This window comes from Suricata suricatta, chromosome 14, assembly GCF_006229205.1.
Source record: "Suricata suricatta isolate VVHF042 chromosome 14, meerkat_22Aug2017_6uvM2_HiC, whole genome shotgun sequence".
In the NCBI taxonomy this organism is placed as follows: Eukaryota; Metazoa; Chordata; class Mammalia; order Carnivora; family Herpestidae; genus Suricata; species Suricata suricatta.
Genome location: NC_043713.1, coordinates 13,852,865 through 13,875,653, shown reverse-complemented (window position 1 = coordinate 13,875,653; position 22,789 = coordinate 13,852,865). Strand labels below are relative to the sequence as shown.

Genomic DNA, 22,789 nt, shown 5'->3' with positions numbered 1-22,789 from the left:
TTTTTTCGTTGTAAGGCGGGGAGGGGGGGGGCGCGCGCACCCACTGCCCACAGCTCTTCCGTGGCCACAGGGCGAAGGGCTGTAACCCAGGCCGAAGTGCCCACGGCGTGCCAGGCTCACCAGGCTGGAGTCCATTCCTGACTAGGAAATTGGCACCAAATCCACCCCAATACCATCAGCAATGCAGCGTGAAAAGCAAAGGTAACAACCATAACTCACGGTAATAATTTAAAATATAAAATAACGCTCCTAAAGCCCATAAAATTCCCCCAGGAGCCCTGCCGGACTGGGGGAACACACAAAGCGCACATGAAAACACAGCCTACTATTATGTAAAATTAACCTAAAACTACTTTGCTAAAACAAACTCTATATTCAATCAGTTTTGCTCACCCTCTTAGAACTTAATGAACCCCAAGGGGTGAGGGGGAGGGGGCGGGAATGCGATTTGGAGGCCCGACCCTCTGTCTCCAAACCTTCCAACGAGACTCACTCACGGCAGTGCTCTGTGGGGCTGGGTTTTTCCCAACCTTTCCCCATGTTCTTTGTATCCAGCACAGCCATTGAGAGCAAGGCTCTGATTAGGGAGGTCAGCTTCAAGTGTCGCTGTAGGCTTGTGACACTATGTTCAAAAGTGTTTTTCCCAGGGAAAAGTATTTTTTAAAATTTAAATCCAAGTTAGTTAACATACAGCATCATAATGGTTTCAGGAGGAGGACCCAGGGATTCATCTCTTACATATGACACCCAGTGCCCATCTGAACAAGTGCCCTCCTTAATGTCCATCACCCATCTAGCCCATCCCCCCACTCGCCACCCCCCAGCAACCCTCAGTTCGTTCTCTGCATTTAAGAGTCTCTGATGGTTTGTCTCCCTCTCTGTTTTTATCTTATTTCTCCTTCCCTTCCCCTATGTTCATCTGTTGTGTTTCTCAAATTCCACACATGAGTGAAATCATAGGATATTTCTCTTAATAAATACTGACCATGATTTCCCTTTTCCTCCAGCGGCTTCAGGGTCTCCAGAGCAGCCACAGCTGCGCAGGGTTGGCTCAGAGGGCACAGGATGGCGGTAAGTTGCAGCCTGACCCCTACGGGCTGACCCTGCAGGCCACTCGCTGCCCTGAGCCCCCGGAGAAGCCACTTCAGGTCACAAGGACAAGCACGGGCTTTAGAAGTAACTTCAGGGGCCCCTGGGTGGCTCATCAGTTAAGAGTCCGACTTCGGCTCAGGTCATGATCTCACGGTTTGTGGGTTTGAGCCCCACGTCGGGCTCTGTGCTAACAGCTCAGATCCTGGAGCCTGCTTCGGATTCTGTGTCTCCCTCTCTCTCTGACCCTCCCCCGCTCGCACTGTCTCTCTGTGTCTCTCAAAAATAAATAAAACATATAAAAAAAAAAAAGAAGTAACTTCAAAGTTGTCCGATACATGAATGAAAAGCGCAAATCAGTCTTGGGCCCTGTGCTTATGTGGAGGGAAGAGACAGAGCAGGAAAATGTGTAGGGAAGTCGAGCAGGCATTACAGAAGCAGCTGTGTGAGAAGGTCAATGGCAGATGAGAGGCTTGCACATGACTTAAAGGGGGTAAAGGGCTGCCTCTACTTGAAGTTCTTGGGGTTCCCACATTAGTGAGTGAATAGAACTAAAAGTATTCACTGTTCATAAAAATATTGGTCTTGGGCCGCCTGGGTGGCTCAGTCGGTTAAGCGTCCGGCTTTGGCTCCGGTTGTGATCTTGCAGTCTGGGAGTTCAAGCCCCACCTTGAGCTCTGTGCTGACAGCCTGGAACCTGCTTCAGATTCTGTGTCTCCCTCTATCTCTGCCCTTCCCCTGCTTGTGCTCGCTCTCTCTCTCTCAAAAATAAACATTTCCTTAAAAATTTAAACATAGGTCTCTCCTAAGATTTGAAATTCTTAGAAAAGATTTTTAGAACGTTCTCACACCTCACAGGTAGGCCTATTTGTTCCGTGAATATCTTAAGCCCGTTTCTTTGTAAGGATGACGCACTAAAGGAAACCCTAGTCTTCACCATTTCAATACCCACAAAATTCTACATGGTGAAATCCACAGAAATGGGAAATCTCTAGCCTCAAATTTTAACTGCCCACTGTCCACGCAACAATGATATAACGGCGAAATGAGAAAGTTTCTTAGCATATGTGCCTTGAACAGGACCCCACAACAGCAAGAGTGTAATCAGGACCCACTAGAAGCATCTGTATTTTCTGATAGAGGCTTATACATTGAGCTGAATTTAATCCGTGGGGGGAAAAAAAAAGTTGGGCCTCACCATATAGCTTGTCATATGGTCTCCGTCCATTGCTCCTAAACCTTGCTCTCCCTTGGAGAGAAATAATTTGGAAATATGGAAATATTGTTTCACTGGACCCACATTTGACACTAATCTCCTGCTTTAGGATTATAAAGAGGCCGGAGTGGGAGGAGTGGGGCTCTGAGCACAGCAGGAAGCCTTCAGTGGCCAAATGTCATTGCGGCCATGACCCTGGCCTACACATTCCAAAAAGAGACCGGCTTGACCGATCAGTGTCCGAGGAGGGAACCGATCACTGCAAAGATATTCCAGGCCGGCATTTTAAAAAATGCTTCACGTCATTTGTTCCGTCTCCTTGTCTCTCACACAGTTCTTGGTGACTAAGTGGCCTCATCTGCTCTGGTTTTCTTCTCCCCCAACAAAGACAAGGTGGGGCGTTCCTCCCGTGTTCCCGGGTCTGTCCCCTCACCCCTTGGCTCTTCACAGCCACTGGCTCCCCCACTCCAGGAGAGACCTCGTGGTCCCCTCACCTGCACTGCCCCAGAGTCAGGCGGGGTCAGTGTCTCGGCCAGTGCCAACTCCAGCCCCGCTCTCTTTAGGTTTTGCTCCAGGACGTCACAGTTCTCCCCGCTTTCCGCCCCGCTTTGGAAGGATGTGGCAAGGAGAAGAGTTCTTTTAAGGTTAACCAAGAAAGAAAAAGGACCAAAGCCCTACTTTCCTGCCAGCATGTTTGCAGACCTGACTTCTTCGGATCCAGGAAAAAGAAAAGTGAAGCCAAAGCAAGGGGCCGGCCTCATCAGAGGCCAATTGGTCCAGCTGCAAGGGAGTGCCTCAAGGTCTTTCTGTGTCCCCACGTCCTGCCCCGGTGCTGGGCTGGCCCCTCCCCCCACGACCCCACCCCCCAGTCTCAGGGGCGCCCACCTGTCTGGATAACAGCACAACCTGTGGTCACAGTCACCTACCCTCCCTTGTTCCCGCCCACTCCCTCTCTGCACCTGCTTCCCAGCGGGACTGGCAAATACCTGATCCAAGGGATTAGGGGACTGCGACATCCTTCACAAGGGCGCTCACATTTTAGCAAAGGATCCATGGACATAGAACCCAAAAGGCAAAGAGAAAGAAACTAATTTGTAAGGAACTGCCCCTGCGCCCATGTCAGCCCTCAGACACGTCACGTGGGTTCTCCGGGCCTGCCTCTCGTTCCCACCTCCGACTGCTGTTCGGAGAAGTCCGTAAGCGAACGTACACATGGTACTTAAAACAGCACCTGCACCTTGCAAGGGCTCCACGCACCTCAGTCATCATTAACCATGACCTTTGCCATGACCTTCTGAAATAAGTCCTACCGGGCTCATCTGAGACGAGAGCACAGAATGACTCGCTCAGGATCACAAGGCTGATGAGTTAGCAGAGCAGGGATACAGCCGTCTATCTACCAAGAGGCCATAATCCCCCTGGTGTTTCCACCACCCCACAAGGAATGAATCCCTAATGGTAAAACCAAAGACACTCTGCAGGCCTGTGGGGTAAGATCCCACTGATGGGGGCCTGGGGTTTGCTGACGGTACACGATCAGAAGGAAAGGCTGGGTGCTTCCTGGAGCATGACCCAGGATGAACAGCATGGCAAATGCCGTCAGGGCTAACCCACCTCTGAACCGCAGACCTTGGTCTACTGACTTACTTCATTTAGGCTCAGCTTTTCCCGACTATAAAATGAAATGATTTACTCAGATGCTGTCAGCGCCTGACCTCTGGAGGTGTTCTCGGCAGAAGATAAAATCTCTTATGGGAACCCCCCCCCGCGGCTGGGAAGATGGCAAACCTGGGAGATAAGTTACTTCCACATTAGAAACAGAGGCTTCATGGGGCACCTGGGGGCTCAGTCGGTTAAGCATCCGGCTTTGGCTCAGGTCATGATCTTGCGGTTCATGGGTTCAAGCCCCGCGCTGGGCTCTGTGCTGACAGTTCAGAGCGTGGAGCCTGTCTTCTGATTCTGTGTCTCCATCTCAATCAGTCCCTCCCCTGCTTGAACTGTATCTCTCAGTCTCTCAAAAATAAATTAAAAAAAGAAAAAAACCCCAACAACCCCGCCAGAGCCAAAAATATTACTAATGACCTTGATAATATCTGGTTAAAAATTCCACAATACCTCTGGGCAGTACAATTTGTAGTCTCCCAAATATTCCTGAAAACTCACCTATTTCCATTATATTATTACAAATCCATAATTAGGGCCCTTTCCTTTCTGGCTTGCTCTAGATTTGAAAGGCATTCACGGGGCGCCTGGGGGGCTCAGTCGGTTAAGCATCCGGCTTTGGCTCAGGTAATGATCTGACAGTCCATGGGTTTGAGCCCCACGTCAGGCTCTGTGCTGACAGCTAGCACAGAACCTGGAGACTGCTTCGGATTCTGTGTCTCCCCCTCTCTCTGACCCTCCTCTGCTTGCACTGTCTCTCTCTGTCTCTCAAAAAATAAATAAAAAACATTTAAAAAAATTTTTTTAAAGAAAAGCATTCACTATTCTACAGACATGGATTTCCCTCAAAATGACCTCATTATTCTATACTTTCACAAGTATGTCATGGATATAATTACTACCATCATGATTTCGGCAGCTATTTGTTGCACTATAATTTCCAGATGAATTTCTGGTGTGGAAATACAATACCCACAGTAAGATAATTAATTACAACTCTATTATGACTATAGCACAGAGTGACTGAAATTAAAACTCTGAAAGTTTTAGTATTTCTTCTTTAATATCATGTTCATCTTTGCAGTCAGCAAATCATTCCTATGAAGACGCTACTTGTTAATGTATTTTCTTTTTCATAGCGGCTGCTTCTTTTTCTTGGTACTTTCCCGTAACTACTACGGCAAAGTTTGGAAAGATCGCCGTATCGTTGTGATGGTCTTTGCTACCGTTGGTCACGTCCAGGGCTTGCATCCTGCTTTTGCCACTTGGCAGTGTAATCTTGACCACGCTACTGAACCTCCCTGTATCTCAGTTTTCTCATCCAAAAACTGAGGCTAAAAACAGAACCTACTCCTAAATTATTGTGATAATTAGGTTGGATAACTTACACAGAGCTTCACAAAATGCGGGGGACACAGTGACCTCCAAACAAAGCTAGCGATTGCTTCTTTCACTTATAAAGTCAATTCAAAGATATTCGCTATAAAATGTCACTCAGTAGGCACCTACCTGGCTGGCTCAGTGGGTGAGGCATCAGACTTTGAACTTGAGGTCAAGTGTCCGAGTCCCATGTTGGGCGTAGAGCTTACTTTAAAAAAAATGAAGTAGGGGCATTTGGGTGGCTAAGTCCGTTAGGCGGCAGACTCCAGCTGGGGTCATGATCTCACGGTCCCCGAGTTTGAGCCCTGTGTTGGGCTCTCCACTCTGAGGCCACTTTGGATCCTCTGTCTCCCTTTCTCTCTGCTCCGCCACCACTCCGGCTCATGGCGCGTGCTAGGTCTCTCTCTCTCAAAAATAAATAAACATTAAAAAAAGCAAAATAAAATTTTATCAAAATGTTGCCATTTCCATATGCCATCTCCAAATGCCATTACCATTTGCTTCTTTTTCTGCCAATGTCCTAAGCGGATTATCTAACCGTCACTTATGAATATCAGTCCACTTGACACATTCTCTGAAGAAATAAAGTTTCTTCTCCATAACCCAAAGAAAGCAGACAACGGAGCCAGCCAGAGCAGAGTGCAAGGCAGCAGATTTGAACTCGTCGGCACTGAGTATACCAGAGTTTTTGAGGTTTATGGGGCAGAGGTCATACTAGTAAACAAATCCCACAAAAGGAAAACGTGAGGCACTTGCGTGGCTCAGTCAGTTAAACATCTGATTTCGGCTCAGGTCGTGATGTCATGATTTGTGGGTTCAAGCCCTGAGTCAGGCTCTGTGCTGACAGCTCAGAGCCTGGAGCCTGCTTCGGATTCTGTGTCTCCCTCTCTCTCTGTCTCTCCCCTGTTCACACTCTGTCTCTCTGTTTCTCTCTCAAAAATAAGTAAACGTTAAAAAAAAAAAATAAGACGGGCGCCTGGGTAGCTCAGTCAGTTAAGTGTCTGACTCTTAAAAAAAAAAAGAAAGAAAGAAAAGCGTCTCCTGTTCACAAAAGGGTTTCCTAATCTATCTAAACACGAAGTCACTCATATTCCCTGTATATGTGAGCACTCCACACACCGTGCTAAATGAATTTCATCTGATTAATTTTAGAAATAGAAAAACTAATTTCAGGCCTCTACTACTGTCCTACCCATTTAGGCTCCAAGTATATTTTGGGTTCCTGAAAATCTACTCCCAACTTCTTACATGAAACCGAAGGCCACACTACAGGGCAATTGGCCCCTTGGACTAACCCCTTGTTGCTAGTTTCACAGCGCATTAACGGACCAGAGAGAGAAGAATCAATCAAGACAGTCAATATGTCTTCTGAGTAGAATATAAACTAAGCCACGGGGTGGTGACCAACATATCATAATTCCAATTGCCAATACAAGACTCAACTACCAAGATGCAGGACCCCAAAGAGAAAAGAAAACTTCCCCATGATACAGCCCTGAAGCAACCAGCAGCATTAAGATAGAATATCCAAAGTAGTGGGGGGATGTATGAAAGCGTTAGATCACTGCAGTCTTTAAGGAGATTAAGAGCCAGTGAGACACACAGGATAACGATTTATGACAACATTTGCTGGTGGGGAAAAATAAGCCAGGTCCCTGAGATGCAAAGCTGTGTACAGTAGCCCTCCCAGGACCCCCATCTACCATCGGTCCGCAGCTGGCTGCCCCCAGCACCTGCACTACGTCTGCAAGATGTGGGGAACAGCAAAGGTCATTGTGGATAGCAATCATCGGGGATTTGAGCAGGGTATCAAAGGAAGAGTCAGGATTTGAACAGACAGACGGAGGAAGAAAGAGAAGGCAGGCGTCCTCAAGAGGAAGAGGCCAGGGGCTGGGGAGTTAGCGGGTTCAGATGAGCCGAGCGCCATCCAAGCAGCTTCCCAATATTCCCCACGTGGAACGCTCTTCACACACTGTCTGTAAAACAGCTCAAATACCTTAAATCTAGGAGAAATCATAATCAATTTGGGAACGATACATATAAATTAAGCTACACTATGACATAAAGTCACTTTTAGTTCTCAGTCCATTCAAGTGTCCCCTGCTCCAGAAAACAAGTGCTTTCCTTGTTCCTACCTCCCTTTTGACCTGTGTTCTTTCACAACCAGCTCCCGGGGGCTCTCTCTCCCACTTGGCAACATGCGTCAACCTCAGGCTCACCGTGGCTATCTGGATGTGGATTGTTCTCAAAGGTATCACTCTGACCTCTCTTCCAAGAGCCATGTCCAAAGAGAACTCTTGATCTCCTCCAAATCTGGCCTTTTCCATGTAATTTTACATTTGTTACTGTTATTCACCCAGCACCCCAGACTTGAAAACCTATTTACCTCCCACCTCTCATTGAACCGGTCCCCAAAATTCTACTAATTTTGTCTCCGAAATCTCTCTCACATTCATGCATCCTTTATTTCCATGGCCCTCTCTTCCAGGGTGCAGGTCTTCACTACATCTTTTCTGGACCCTAGCTGGTCTCCCCACCTTTGTCTTTTCCTTTTTTTTTTTTTTTTTTTTTTTTTTTTTTTTAGTAAATGGGCGGTTGAATTTTGATGATTTATTTTTTAATATAGTTTATTGCCAAATTGGTTTCCATACAACACCAGAGCTCATCCCAACAAGTGCCCTCCTCAGTGCCCATCATCCACTTTCCGCTCTCCTCCACCCCCCATCAACCCTCAGTTTATTCTCAGTATTTAAGAGTCTCTTATGGTTTGTCTCCCTCCCTCTCTGTCACTTTTTTTTCCCCCTTTCGCCTCCCCCATGGTCTTCTGTTAAGTTTCTCAAGATCCACGTATGAATGAAAACATATGTCTTTTCCAATCCACATTGACTGCTGCCAGATTAAGCTTCCAAAAGCACAGCTTCAAATCTGCATGATCTCCACCCCCAAACCATCAAAGACTTCCTGCCAAATGAACCCCAAAGCACCCCCCCCAACCTTCCTACCAGCTATTCTGATCCTTTTCCTACCAATCTGGCTCACACCCTCCATACTGTAGTCATAAAGCATTATTTGGTGTCCAAAAGACAACATCCATTCTCCCCTACCACCTTGCTGTCATGGGAAAGTCATTCTACGGCCCACATGTCTGAATTACTACCTGCACTTCAAGAGCATAATCTTGCATGAACCCATGTTAAATCCTTGAGCCAGAGTAATCTCTCCCCTCCGAATCCCACTTCATCCAATACCACCTGGCATATGAGTCCCTTGTGTACATGTATTCTTACCCCGACAGAGGTGACCTCCTAAAGGAGCATCTCTATGAAAATAATCAAACCAACGTCTAGCTTAGTACCTTCTCACAAGGAAGCATTGTGCCAAGAGTTATGGAAGATCCAAGAGTATTAGTGACAGCTAAATTGGGAAATTATGCTCAAACAATGCAAAAATAAAGCAATAATATCAATAACTCTTTTTAAGCATCATATACAGATGTTCACTGAACTCATGAAAATATGGAGCATTTCAGAGCAAGTGAGTCTCCTGAAGAGAATGAAGAATCTGAGGCAGCACACTGCAGTAGCTCATAGCATTAACTGCGGAGTCAATGGGGCTGAGTTCTAATCCACCCTCTGGCATTTACTCACTCTGTGACCTTGGGCAAGTCATGTAACCTCAATTTCTTGTAAATAGACAAAATTAAAATGGAGATATTAATAGTACCTTCCCCTTCAGACTGCAGTGAGAATTATGCGCACACTTTATGCAAAACATGCAGGGCCTGGCATACAATTAGTGTCTTTCATGTTAGCTAGTCTTATTATTGTGAAAGTGTTCTGTACGGGAGGGGACACAAGAATCTGATATGTGGTAGTTAGGATGCCTAAGAGGATTTTTAACTAGAAACGGGGACTTGACCATTTTAGGATCGTCGATTCACATCTACTCTACTTCCCTACAGGGATTCTCTGACAGACAGGTAGGGTGAAATTCAGCAGAGCTGGCTGTTTGTCCCACAGAAGGGATGCTGTGCAAACAGAGCAGGCACCTCGACCACTGAGCCAAACAAAAAGCCCTCAGCCACCGCAGGGCTCACCCACAAACAGCCATTGTCTCCCACAAACAACCCTACTGTTGTCCTCCAGATGGATGCCAAATGAAACCGTTTGATTTACACATTTTGGTCAGTGGCTCTGTGTGGACACAACCACGGATACAATTAATTGCTGCAAAAGAAATCAAGAACTATGCACTGAATTCGGTCTGATAAGCAAAATTTGGGGGTCATATTTTTAAAGGGCACTAATCCACAGCATTCAGCTGGACTAAGCATATATGACTCCGTTTCAAACCCCACCACATCATGCAAAGACTTATTACCGAATGGTGTGGGGAACAGCTGTGACTGTAGGGTATCAACTTCTGTCATTTCCCCCCAAGAAAGTTAAAATGCACTAGACCTAAATTGCCACAAATACCTCAACTTGAACTTGCATTACAGACACATATTTATTTATACACAGTGAAATGAAACTTACTAGGACGTTTGATGTTTTATTATTTTTTGGTAAAGTTATTTATAGCTCAACATTCATATGTCTGGATGACCAGCGTGGTGGAAATAACAAATTCACATTTATCATCATCTCATTTCTGACAAAACACAGATATTAAAAGACTTAAGAGCACTGAGGCTGATGCTATACAAGAACAAACAAAAATATCTGTCCCTTTTTCCATGGCTGGAATGTCGATTTTACGTAAGACCTGGAATACAGGCATGGCCACTCCAACAAGGTCTGTTCATCCAAATGTCAGGGAAGGTTAGGCAGGGTGGACTGACGGCCAGAATAAAGAACCCCCAAACCTCACTGGCCTAATGCCATAAACGGTTTAATCACTTTTTCACATGCATTCCAATGCAGCGTGGTAAGGGAGACTCTGCTCCACGCAGAGCTCCGTCATACCCTAGGGCCTCACGGTTCTCCCCCACTCTCCCTGCAGCTGGCCGCACATGTGGACAGGGCACCCCCCTCTTAGTGGCTTCTCAGTTTCACACCTATCTCATTGGGGAGAAGCAGTCCCTGGCCCCACCTACATACAGACAGGAGTCTAGTACAGTGTGGCAACTGTGACTCCCAGGAGACACTGGCAGCATCGGGAGACATCTTTGATTGTTACAACGAGGCAACTGGCATCTAGTGAGTAGGGCCCAGGGATGCTACTAAACACCCCACAGTGCACGGGTCAGTTTCCCCACAACAAAGACTCTTCCAGTCCCAAATATCAATAATGTGAGATCCTGGTAAGCCTCTAACCAGTCACCCAAATCAAATGACATGTCAATGCTCAGGTCTGCCACCATTTTTCATGAAGACACATGCTAATCAATCCCAACAAATCCACATATCAAGTTTGTTCATTCCCTTGTTCATTCCTTCATCCATTCATTCAAACTCCCAAACAAGACAAGGTCCCTACAGTCAGAGAACTCTTAGTGGAGCAGGGAGGTGGCCACATACAAAACTATCACACAGACAGGTAAGTGGGATTAAAAAGAACAAACCAGGGGTGGGAGGGAGGGGTGGCACCTGGGTGGCTCAGTCAGCTGAGCGTCCGACCCTTGATTTTCAGCTCAGGTCATGATCCCAGGGTCATGGGATCGAGCCCTGTGCAGGGCTCTGTGCTGGGCATGGGGCCTGCTTTGGGTTCTCTCCCTCCACCTCTCTAAAATAAAATACAAATTAAGAACAAATAGAAGGAAAACTAAGTCTTCCTTCTTCCTGAGAGAGTTGGAGGAGAATCCATAAGGCGGTGGAATGAGAAGGAAGTCTTGAAGCAAGCATATACTTACAGCTTTCCCTCAAGACATGGTGTTTCTGTGAGAAGGGGCGCTGGGGAACAGGGAGACAAGGCATTCCAGGACAAGGAAACTACACGAACAGAGAAATGGCAACATGAAAGGATATGATCTATTCCCCTTTCGGTGGTGGGCAGAACACTAACCAGGGGAGAAGGGATTGTGAGAAATGCTTTTTTGTTCAAACAATGTTTTTAGCAGAGTATTCATGAAAGTCTTGTAAGCTTCCAGCTACATGCACCGGCTCTCAGCCAAGTGGCCCTTCAAGAAGCAATTCATACCACCAACCTGCACACACACTTGTGAGCACGGGGCGAAGCTCAGATAACGGTCGGAAATCTCACTGCAAATTCCCCAGCAGATCCCGTCACGGACTCTTCCAAACCACGCGGCCTCGAAGTCAACATCAAACTGACTGAGGAGCTGCGGACCCAAACCATCCATCTTGGTTCCCAGAGACAGAGCGGTGCCGCAGTCAGAACTGTTTAAATTATATTACACTGAACCCATTTTTTAAAAGAGCAGTACTGCATTTTTTTTCAATCCCAAATCTCAGTTGTGAATGTGGCTCCCAGGCTGTGGATCAGAGCACAGATACATAGATTCCTGTCTCGGCTCTGGTATAACTCAGCAGGTGACCTTGGGCAAGTCACCTAACTTTCCAGGATCTGCCACCTCTCAGATAACATGCTTAAAGCAGTTAGGGCTGAGCCTGAAGCCTAAAATAAACATGATCTGTTATCTCGGTACCATAGGTATCTCCCCATCCCCCCAACTTTCTTTCCGTTGTCAATCCAAACACTGCGGGATCCAACACAGTCTGGGAAGGAAAGCCTCTGATAAACTTCCATGGCATTCTGTAGAACATGCATTATTAATAACAACGTCAACTTGCTTTGGGCAAGATGCTTTTAATTACGAAGCCAATACCACCATGTAAACAACAGTTGTTCTTGATTTTGAAGCTAAAATTGAGTTTAAAAAGATACCACACTCCTACACAATTATTTACCAGTTATTCGCTTTAACTCACTCTTCCCCCCTCAAACTGTTGTCCCTCTCTCTCCTTTTCTCATTTTCGCTGCGATCAGCCCTGGGAAAACAAAGTGTATTTAGCTGTTAAGTACTATAGATTATATCGAACGACACCAGTCACCTAGCACTAAAAAGCCTCATAAAAGGAAGAAATTTGTTTCTTTACAAGTCAGAATCTCAAAGGAGAAATCAAACCGAGCGAAGTAGACTCCAGAACCCAGAGGAACATCAGCCCGTGCAGAAACGCTACCTCCTGTAGCGAAAACAACCCACTTCTCGGGTGTTCTAAGTGGACATCCACGTGAAGCCCATTCACCTTTACTAAGATAGCAACGGAATCTAATGGTGACGCCCTTTGACAAGAGCCAAGGACAAGGACCCAGTGAAAGCCAAGGCAACCAGAGGACCGAGGCAGAGGCACATTTACACTTCAAAATGGATGACCACTGCCCTCCTAATTTACAAGGAATTCTAAACTACCTGGACAGCATCTCTTTTTCAATTTCCATTCCAGACTAGCCTTGATTCCTGAGGGTGTTATTTGAAGGAGCAACTTAAAGACAGGGTTTGGCACTCTCCACAGACAGGTTTCACAAATAAGGTGTAATAAATCTGGGGTAAAATCTAACATATTCTTTTTAACTCCTTAGTGAAGGCATTTTTTCCTTGCAAATCGAAGACCTCCTTGTCGGAAAGAATGACTGCGGTAAGACGTGGCTCTCAAATACGCTGTCTATTATTTTGACATAAACTCAAGGTGTGTGAACGATTTGTTTTTGATAGCTCCGACTCGACTGTTGGGGAAAAAAAAAGCGGGTGATTCTGCAAAGAAACACTAACTCTTTCAACTAATATTTAGCAGCCACGTGTAGAAATAAAGGCAATTTAGAAAATGACTTGTGCTTGCCTGTGAGTTTCCCCTTCCACAGACAAACCATTTACCTTTCTCTTAGGTGAGGCAACAGCCCATGAAGAAATCTGGCTTATCGGGAACATAAATGAGTATGATTTCTCAGTGTGCTCTCAGTGTGCGTAGTGATTTCTCGGGAATCAGAGTTGAAAGAGTGACGTGAATGGCTAGCAATTGCCCTCAGGTGCTCTGTGATTGAGGTTTTGGCAGAACTACCGAGCTAATTACTATTTCTGGCAATTTGCTGCAGGTCCTAACCTCCCCAGATAAACAGTTCCACTTTCCAAAAAGAAACAGAACACAAAGGGTTATCACTGGAGGCATCAGCCAAAGACTAGAACAATCTGTGGCTTATCCAAGGGCCTTATCGGTTGCCATCAATCCCATGTGTTAGTGATGGAGATTCAGAAAGAGGGAATGTCAGCAAACTGGAGCCCAGACGCTGGCTATCTCCACTCCGGAGAGTGGCCTGGCTCCCTTCTAGCCCCCACCTGGAGAAGGAACAGACTCATCGAGAAACCTCTCCTTCGAGCTGGGAGGGAGCACTGGGCTCACAAGCACTCCTATCACACTACGTTATGTTCACAACATGGGCGAGTGCCAGAAGCATCCTTCGCTACAGACAAAAGACAAGGCAACTCATCAGCTGGTGTCGCAGGGTTCCACCAAGAAGGAAAAAAACCAGGCAAGAGCATAAGCTCATACATAAAAATACCCGTGATATCTGCACAACAACGGAACCCAGAGCAGACACACCCAGGGGCACGCATTTCCAAATCAGCCATCGAAGGGCTCAGATTGAAATCCTACAAAGATCAGCAATTCAGGGAACCCAGCTCTCAAAGAGTAAACCCCACCAGTCCCTCAATAAGCATTTATTGAAGGTCGACTGTGCCCCGAGCCCTGTGCAACAATCCTACCAGGCACAGCAAGCACCACGGTTTGTGGAGCGTTTTCTTCAAGATCCCATGAACTTTACCTTCACATTGTACAGTCCGGTTTTCTTTCTTGCCCGTGCTAACGAGATCTCTTCTTTAATAAAGAGAGCAATATTAATAATAAAGATCCCATCCCCAAAAAAGATTCATAAATAAAAGGATTGACAAAGCCAGGCTGGTCTCCTGCCTCTTTTCTGAGGATGGCTGCATCTCCAACTACGTGAAGTGTCCCCAACGCCTGCCTCAGGATGCTCAAAACAGTCACAGAACCAGGACAGGACCCCTAAGTGGGTGATTAACCCATCCTAGGTTCCTCTGGTTTTAAAACATAAAGTCCCTCAATTTGGGCATCCTCTTAGTCCTGGATAAGCTGAGTCGGTGGGAAATCCTACACCCCAAATACCAGACCCTAGGAAACCAGCCCCTGGCTTTGCCTGGGAGGAGCAAGGCCACAGGGAAAGGAGTCTGGTGCTCTGTGAGGAGGCCCAAGCGTTCCTTGGAGGATCTCTGCTTCCTCCTGAGAAGGCCTACCATTTTAAACTCCACATCAGGGGCACCTGGGTGGCTCAGTCGATTAAGCGTCCGGCTTCCGGCTTTGGCTCAGGTCATGATCTCACAGTTCATGAGTTCCAGCCCCGCGTCCGGCTCTGAGCTTCTTCAGTTTAGACCACAACTATTCATCCCAATATTTCCAGAATTCAACACCAAGACTGGTGGATGGTAGATGCTAAATAAAATGGACATTAATCATAGCCGTCATTATGCAGTGTTTACGATGCACATGGCAACATGCTAAGCACCTTATGTAAATGATCTGACTTACTCTCAAATAACTCAATGAGATTGTCTGTCCCTCCATTTTCCAGACGAAGAAACCAAGGCCCCGTCAGACCTTATTTACGCAAGGTCGTTTCGGCACAGCCAACACTTGAACCCAAACCCACCTTGCTTCAAAAATTCCAGGTGTTTAATCGCTCAACTACATTAAGATCAAATAAGGTGGCAACGAATGGTAAGGAATCAACAATTGAGAAAGAAGAGTGTGAGACGCATTTCTTTTATTCTGTCCCCTTTTAGCTTTGCCATTGCAAAACATAAAAGGCAGAAAACCAAATTAATTACGAGTTTGTACATTAAGCAAGGAAAGGAGAATTGTACTTAGAATTGTACAGAACTGTGCCTAGCAAATGGTAGGCATTGAGTATTTGAATAAAATCAATGTATACAATTTTATATCTAATACGGGGTTTAAGTCACTGCTTCTCAGGGTTTCAAATGCTATTTTACCCATCCCCAGAGGTGAGTAGATGGGGTATCTACCCTAGGTTACTTACATGCTAGCATGATGAAGTAGAACTTGATGGACAAGTACTTAGCCCAGATTAGCATGGCTCTCTAGCGGTATGGTTGGATTAACTATTACTCACTTAAAATGACCGTAATCCTTACATCTCACGTAACAAGGGGGCAAATTCTCTATCCACCTGTTCTCCCACCACTTTTAATCTCCTACTAACCTGCAAGGAAGCAATTTACAAGCCCACCCCAGAGCAATACAAGTGGAAGAGAATATCTCACCAAATACTTTGTTCTTGAGACATTTATCCCCACTCTGTTCATTATGCCTCAAACGGAGAACATTATTTCCATGTTAATGTATTCCTGGCCATTTTCTTCAAGCAGCTGAACACATTTCCTCTTTCATAATAACGCTATCCATAATGATCAAGCATTCCAAGTGTGAAACAAAAGTTTCTATCGTGTGAATGAGGATTCCAAAATCAAAAGAGGCGAGGCAAACCAGAGGTCCATCACCAAGGCATTCATGGCGAAAAGCTAATTCTGAAGGGACTGGCAACTGTCATCCACTACGGTCCAACCCAAACATCACAGTCTGCTTCTCAGGAGTGTGGGGTGGCCTTGAGATCATGGGGTGCAAAGTTCTATCATGGCTTGCTATACCTCCCGAAGGAGAAGACGTTTTTGTTTTGTTGTTGTTTTGGAAGAAGCAGACAAACTGAAATCGGAAAACAGACTACCAATAACAATTCATTTTGTTAGAATGATGACCGTCAGCGACAATGTTCACTTCCCAACCACTGAAATGTACCATGAAGCCTGGGAACTCTAATTTGATTCACTATTTAATCATTATTAACGGAAGTGGGGGAAGCTTTTAAAAATAAGTTTCCTTCTTAACTTCCTGTAGGTCTACGGCCAAAAGCATCGTAATCCCTTTATCACGGTGGGTCAAAATGGTTTCTGTGCGGTCAAAGACTCATCATCAATGACTGAGTGTTTATTGAGCCCTTACATTGCCCAAACATGGTGGGGAATACAAAATAGGTTCAAACCTCATCCACGGTTCATCCCTAAGGGGCCTGCAAGAGAGAGAGAATGTGCTGCTTTCAGTCCCTACATCGACCGGCTCGAAGGCCCCCTTCGAGGAAACCAGATCCCTCAGCCTTCCTCTGAGCTGAGCAGAGACTAGAAAAGTCCCATTCCCATCCTCGGACATCTCAGCAGATCTCCCTTTATGGGAACTAGCTTGAGTGGGTTCCCTGCAATTAAACACAAAGGAAAAGACACCTCAGTCTCAGCGGATAATACAAGACAATCTAGGATAAGTGACCTTGTAGAACAAATGAAGGAATGTTGAATGAAATGGAAGATGTAGGCAATTTCATCAGAAAACCTGGAAGGAGAGAAAAATAGCAATGGGCTAAGGTGACAGACTTAAATTTTTTAGAAGAGTTAAGAGCCAAGTCACACCTTTCATGACAGAGTACAGGGAAAGGACATTGTAGGCCATGGAATATCCCAGAGTTTTAAAACAGGCTATGCAAAGCATTTGGGGGGAATAGGGTGTTAACCATCCAACTAATGTGGCATTTTAAAGTCAGGCAGAGCAAAAGTCAGGGATGGACATGAAGTCTGGGGTCTAGGTCTAGGTGGGGAAAAATGCAAAGGGAAGACTAAAAAAAGAAGGAACTTCGTTTCCAACAACAGACATCACGAAAGCCGTTCCCTGTTAAGCAAGGGAATGACAATTAAAAGGGCCTACTGTCCTGAGGGTATCAGCATTTTGTAATACGGATTGGTGGGAAAAGGCAGGAGGTAAGGGCACCCACTCTTACAGTCCAGAGAAGTAAGGTCCCCATTTGGGATTTGGCAGTGGGGACAGAAACTAAGGGACACAGGGGAACTGTGACGAAGGAGACATCTAGGTTCATCTGGTCATCAGCAGAACTCCAGTATTAATGCTCCGTATTTTCACACTTATCCGTCCAAGCTTTTGCCAAAAGCTCATCAATGCTGCTAGAACCTCAGAGAGGAGTGTATCAAGTGCGCTTGTCTGGATTTATACATAGAAAGTGAGTCAGGAAAGTTACATTTCCTTGGTAGGTAGCTAGTGGGGAGCAGAAAGAAAACACCAGCACAGAACCCGGCACTCCAAGATTCCCCCTCATCATGACTTTGCCTTGACCAGCAGCTCGCCTGCCTTTGATCAATACCTTCCCTGCAAGCAGTCTGATAGCCCAGGAAGCCTGTGTGATGTCAGAATAGCTTTTATCATGCGAGATGTTTGCAGTGAGTGTTCCGCATGCAGGAATGCATAAGCCTGATGGTAAAGAAGGCATCCCGTCCTAGTCATGCTCTCTGCTCCCAGGAGATCACAAGGAGCTCCCCCCCCCCCAAGAGTCTACAGAAAACGTACTCCCAGCCTCAGCGGCCATACAGGGTCTGGGCCAGAAAAACCACAGGACTTGACGACCACCTAAAGGAGAAATGAGTCGCACACACTGCTGGCCTTAGGTCTTACCATGACAGTAAGTCATCCAGGAAAAAAAATCCTTAAACATAAGACAGGCACTTATTTTATCCGAATGGAGATATTTCTGTGGCTGAGGCGGACTCAGGGAACACCTCGTGGCTCACAAAGCCAGGCGAGGAGGAGGAAGAGCACCGCCTTCCTCCCTTCCGCTTTCACGCTTTCCCGACCACAGTCCGGCGGGCCGGGCAGCGCCGGGCACCACATTCACTCCGCAAGTGTCCGCCACCCGGACGGACAACTGAAGTCGTGCAATTAAAGCGGTGGGCGCCCAGGAGGCCACACAAAATACAGAAGTGTATTTTGGAGCTTCCCAAATCTATTTCGAGCCTGGCCCCTCAGGGCCTCTTTTTCCCTGCTGCTAGGCCTGTGCCTCGCCCTGGGCCCAGCCTCCCGACGCACGCCGAATTGGGTCCTGGAGGTCCCAGGTGAGCTATATTTGGTTCTTTCTCCCTGCTGGTTTCTCAGGCACTCATGCCCCACCTCCCCTCCGTTTGGGTGCAATATTTTGTCACTTCAGGGAAGCAGAGAGCAGCCTCTGCATTCTGAGGCTAACACTGATGTCCTCTAGCCTCTGTGACTCAGGGGCCAGCAGGCATTTTACCGTATCACCCGTCTGGGGAGAGCTGTCTTTATAGAAATGACTTCAGCAAGGTGATGACCGAGCCAGAAGCAATAGTCTTTGGTTAAATTCCACGCTGATGCCGGAGATACTTATCAAATCCTAAAAATTCTAATCCATGCATGCGTTTATCAAAACACGAACAAAGGTATCTGAGAAACCGACTCTTGTACAGCAAAATCTCTCTCCCGGCCACCAACTGCTTAATCCACGGCCCCTTGCCATGCCTACTACCCCCTCCTCCCCAGCACCCAACTATTTTCAAGGACAGTGTGGCAAGGAAGGCTTTAAAACTGACCGCCTCCGTTGTCAACGCTGTGAACATGGTTGCTGATGGAAGGCCGAATGTTCCAGAACTCACCCAGTATTGTGCTGGTCCCATGACCAGAAAATGGCACATGTCCAAAGTGCTTTTTCTGAACATCGGACTACCAAGGGGCTGATCCAAGGCCGCCCTCCACACATCCCTGCCCCCTTGACATCTTAGCTGTGGCCCTTTTTAGGCCCACGGCCACTCCTTCTCTACCCCAGGCTGTTCCAGACAAACTCAGGAAGTCTTAGACTAAGAGACAGATGGTGAGGGAGAGAAAGTCTGTAAGTAACAGCTCTCTGTTACATAATGCTAAGCACAGAACCTCCTAGAAGGAGCCCTGGAACTACCTCTTGGCCTACAGCTTCAGAATGAACAACTACTCAAAACAGGCAACAAGTGAGAACGTCGTAATTTTTTATTTGATGATCAGTGGACAATCTTACTAGTAAATATAAGACCAACGTGTCAGTGGATACCATGTGGGGGTAGAATCAGGCTCCTAAGATATTCATCATTCATTCATTGCACTGGTACTCATGAACACCCAAGGCTACAAAGCATGAGCCAGCCCCAAAGGAACACTCTTCGTAACTTCGTCCAGGCCACACCACCTGCGGAAGTCAGGAGTGATGCTCGCCTATACCCAGCACTCCCTTTTTCAGGACAAGAAATATTGAATTGGGGTTTCAATGTGTCCTAAGACTAGGACACATTGCAGTGACACACTGCAGTGACCTCACACGCACACTCAAGATCACACCGCCGTCAGTTTGGGTCCTCAAGTGACCACGATGAGCAGGGCCCGCCTGCTGACCACGCAGGACACACAGTACAGGAAAGAAAGCATCTGTGTTTAGCCAGGTTTGGAGGGGATTTCTTACCGGAACATAACCTAACCTACACTGCCGAAACGTCGCTGTTTATAAAAGACAGAAGCTGCAAAAGTCTTCCCCCCCCCAACTGTTTCCTAAATCAGATAATACAAATAAGCAGAATTTGTTTCTAAAGTCAAGTAATTCTTTGAAAAGTAGAGGGTGCAGACAGGAATGACAGCTTCAAGCAACTCTGAGGGAATAAAGAATGAAACAGAATGACCTTTCAACAATGGTGCAATCTAAACATTCATGTGGAATTTAGCTGAAGAGCTGAAGAAAAGGTCACCTTCAGACAACAGGTCCAGTCACTTATGAAGTAGTGATCTCCCCAATGAAAGAGGCATTCAAGGATCATATGCTCCTCCCTCAGCAGTCCAATACCACCCTTTGTTCCTCTCTCTCTAGCTTCCTTTGAATTTAATTAGAATCAGGTCTCTAATAAGCTGCCCGAAGGTGATTCATTTTTATGTCTCCAGACACCCCCCTCCTCCCTTGGCATCTTTCATAGTCTGGGATCTATCAGGTGCTTGATAAACATCTGCTGAACGAGTTAAAATGAACATTGTGAAAAGGACTCGGGCACTGGATGCAAAGGTGAGTCTAACAGCCTCTACGGCTCCCCCAACCTTCTATGGTTCCCCCAACCTACAGCCAAACACACTATTGCAGACATCTGGGGGTGGGGAGCCTCCACCTACAAACAAAACAAAACAAAATAAGCATCAAGACACCACTTTATTATGATTTATTACTGCACACAGTTTAAAACCACAGGAAACCTAAAGCTGCACTATGGCTATCTTTGTTCTTGGACGTGCATTTACATGTGCAGGCAGCTGTTTTCCCATGTGGAATTGTGTGTGTGAGGTATTTATTTTTTCTATTAAAAAAAAAACCACACCCTTTTGTTTCTATTGCATTATTAACACTCCCTGCTAGCCCATCACGTGGCTGTTCCTCGCGCAGGAACGCAGCACACACCCTGCGTTATTGCTGACATTAAAATTACTTGTCAAAGTACCTCTATCCTAACACCATTACAAATCAGATCTTCCCAAAGCAGTGGCCTTTGTTCTAGCTGAGACCAGATAACTCCCTCACCTTCCCCAGTGATTCCTGGATGCTCTGACTGAGTCTAAGGATAAATGCCAGTGGCACTTCCGTGCTGTTTTTAAAGTCACCTTTCAAAACACAACCACCCCCGAGGTGAATGACAAATCTTTCCAGTTTTTACATGTTTTCTTTCAGTGGGTTTGGGGGCCCAAAACGGTGATGAGGGAGTGTGCCACAGCCACAGAACTGCTGTGTCTGCAGTGCAAGACAGACACAGGAGCCCGGGGCCCTCCGCAATCCCTTCTCCCAGGGAGATAAACCTGGAGTCCGCCCCCATCACGGTTCTCCGGCTCCTTGTGCAGGATGCCAATGCCAAGGTGTCCTGGTATGTCTGAAGGTTACATTCTCACTGGGCTCTATCGAGATAACCCCAGCTTTCGTTAGCTTGACATCAAAGCAGAACTATCCTTGGAAAGAAAGGTACAGGCCAGAGTTTTTGGAAAAGAACCAACAACCTAAAGATAAAATGCAGACTGAGAGCCTAATGGTTCATGGCTATGTAAATGGAAACTTAACTAAAGCTCCCGGTTCTCTGCTCTCTTCCTGCTCCCCCACCTGCCCTCCCTTCCGCCTCCCAGTAACTTACTGCTGGCATGTCCCTCCTGATATTGCAAACACTATTACAATGACGGCTTGGAGGAGAGACATTATTTCATAAGAAGGTTACTACATTTGACCAATGCCCTAATTGAGCACTGGTCAAATTTATAATCAGCCTTACAGTGATACCTTTTCAACAAGCGATATCCACGACCAGACTGAAGCCAAAATGTATCACTACAGATAAGAAAGCAGGCATATATCCAAACCCCACATTCAGATACGATTGCCTTTGTATTGATTATATCAAAATTCCCATCACAGAAACCCGGTGGAATTTATTCACCCTGAAAGGCACTCTGCCCTCAATGACTTCTTCAAAAGGAACGTTTATAAAGTCATTTGCTATTTCCTTCACAGAAGCCAGAGTTTCAGCAGCCCCCCGAGGCTCTTCCACACAGACAGCAAAGGAATGGATGCGGAAACCTCCCAAACAGCCCCGTACAACCACTGCTGGCCCAAATGACCCAGAGACACCCAGCCGGCTACCCAGACTACTGGGGGTTACCTGCATCTGTCACCGAGTCCCTTTCACCCCCTTCTGCGTGATGACATCAAGTGGAAATGGTACGCGCTTGGGAGACAAGAGGCTGACAAGCAGGAAGCACAATTGAGCCTGAGCTTTGTTCAGCCTGCAGTGAAATACATGCAGTAAGGGTTAGATACGCGCAGCAGAGAAAGAAATCCAAGCACCCTCCCCGGCCAGCGGCGCTGGAGTGGGTGCACCGGGAGGTGGAGGAAGACGGCGGAGGTGTGGAGCGCGGAGGGGGCGTAACGCTCCCCAATTGTCTCTATAGGATAAATACCCCCCTCCCCCCACTCCGCTGCAGTCTCCCCCGCCCCCAAGTTCCCCGGTGGTAGAGCTTCTACCAGCAACGGTAACCCCGCAAAGGGAAGACGAGAAAGCGTAGAATAACATCTTGGGGGCAAAAACACACACTAGCAAAGACACCAGTAAACCAGGTTATGTGGGAATGCGGGGCGCCGGGTCACCCGCCCGGACACACACGGCGGCGCTGCTTTCGCAAGCATCCTTTCCTTCGCCCCTGTCCGCCACCTCCTCAAGTCACTGTCACTCTGGCGGATCTCTCTAATCTTTCCCAAACCTTGCGGCGCTCCCCCCGCCCCACCCCCACCCTAGGCGGGCTCGGGGACGGCCGCCTCGCGTGCAGCGTCCCACGCGTCCAGCCTGCTTTGTCCAGCCGCGGCCGTTCCGGGAGCAAGAGCCCCAGGCACGTGGGTCCGCACAAAAGACCCCCAACATCTGGCCCGCCACTGCTCCCTCTCCTCTCGAGAGGGGCCCCGGGGCCGCGGAGTGGCGCGCTAGGGCAACTTCTGGGGGGG

At 46.9% G+C, this 22,789-nt stretch overlaps 1 protein-coding gene across 1 annotated transcript in view; it reads right to left on the bottom strand.

Annotated features, from left to right (window-relative positions):
- The window catches only part of RNF152 (ring finger protein 152), a 70,323-nt gene extending 48,250 nt beyond the window's left edge, over positions 1 to 22,073 (bottom strand). The window contains exon 1 of the mRNA XM_029922687.1: positions 21,954 to 22,073. The gene's annotated coding sequence lies outside the window, so the exon portion shown is untranslated. The remainder of the gene's footprint in view (positions 1 to 21,953) is intronic.
- Between the last annotated feature and the right edge of the window lie 716 nt (positions 22,074 to 22,789).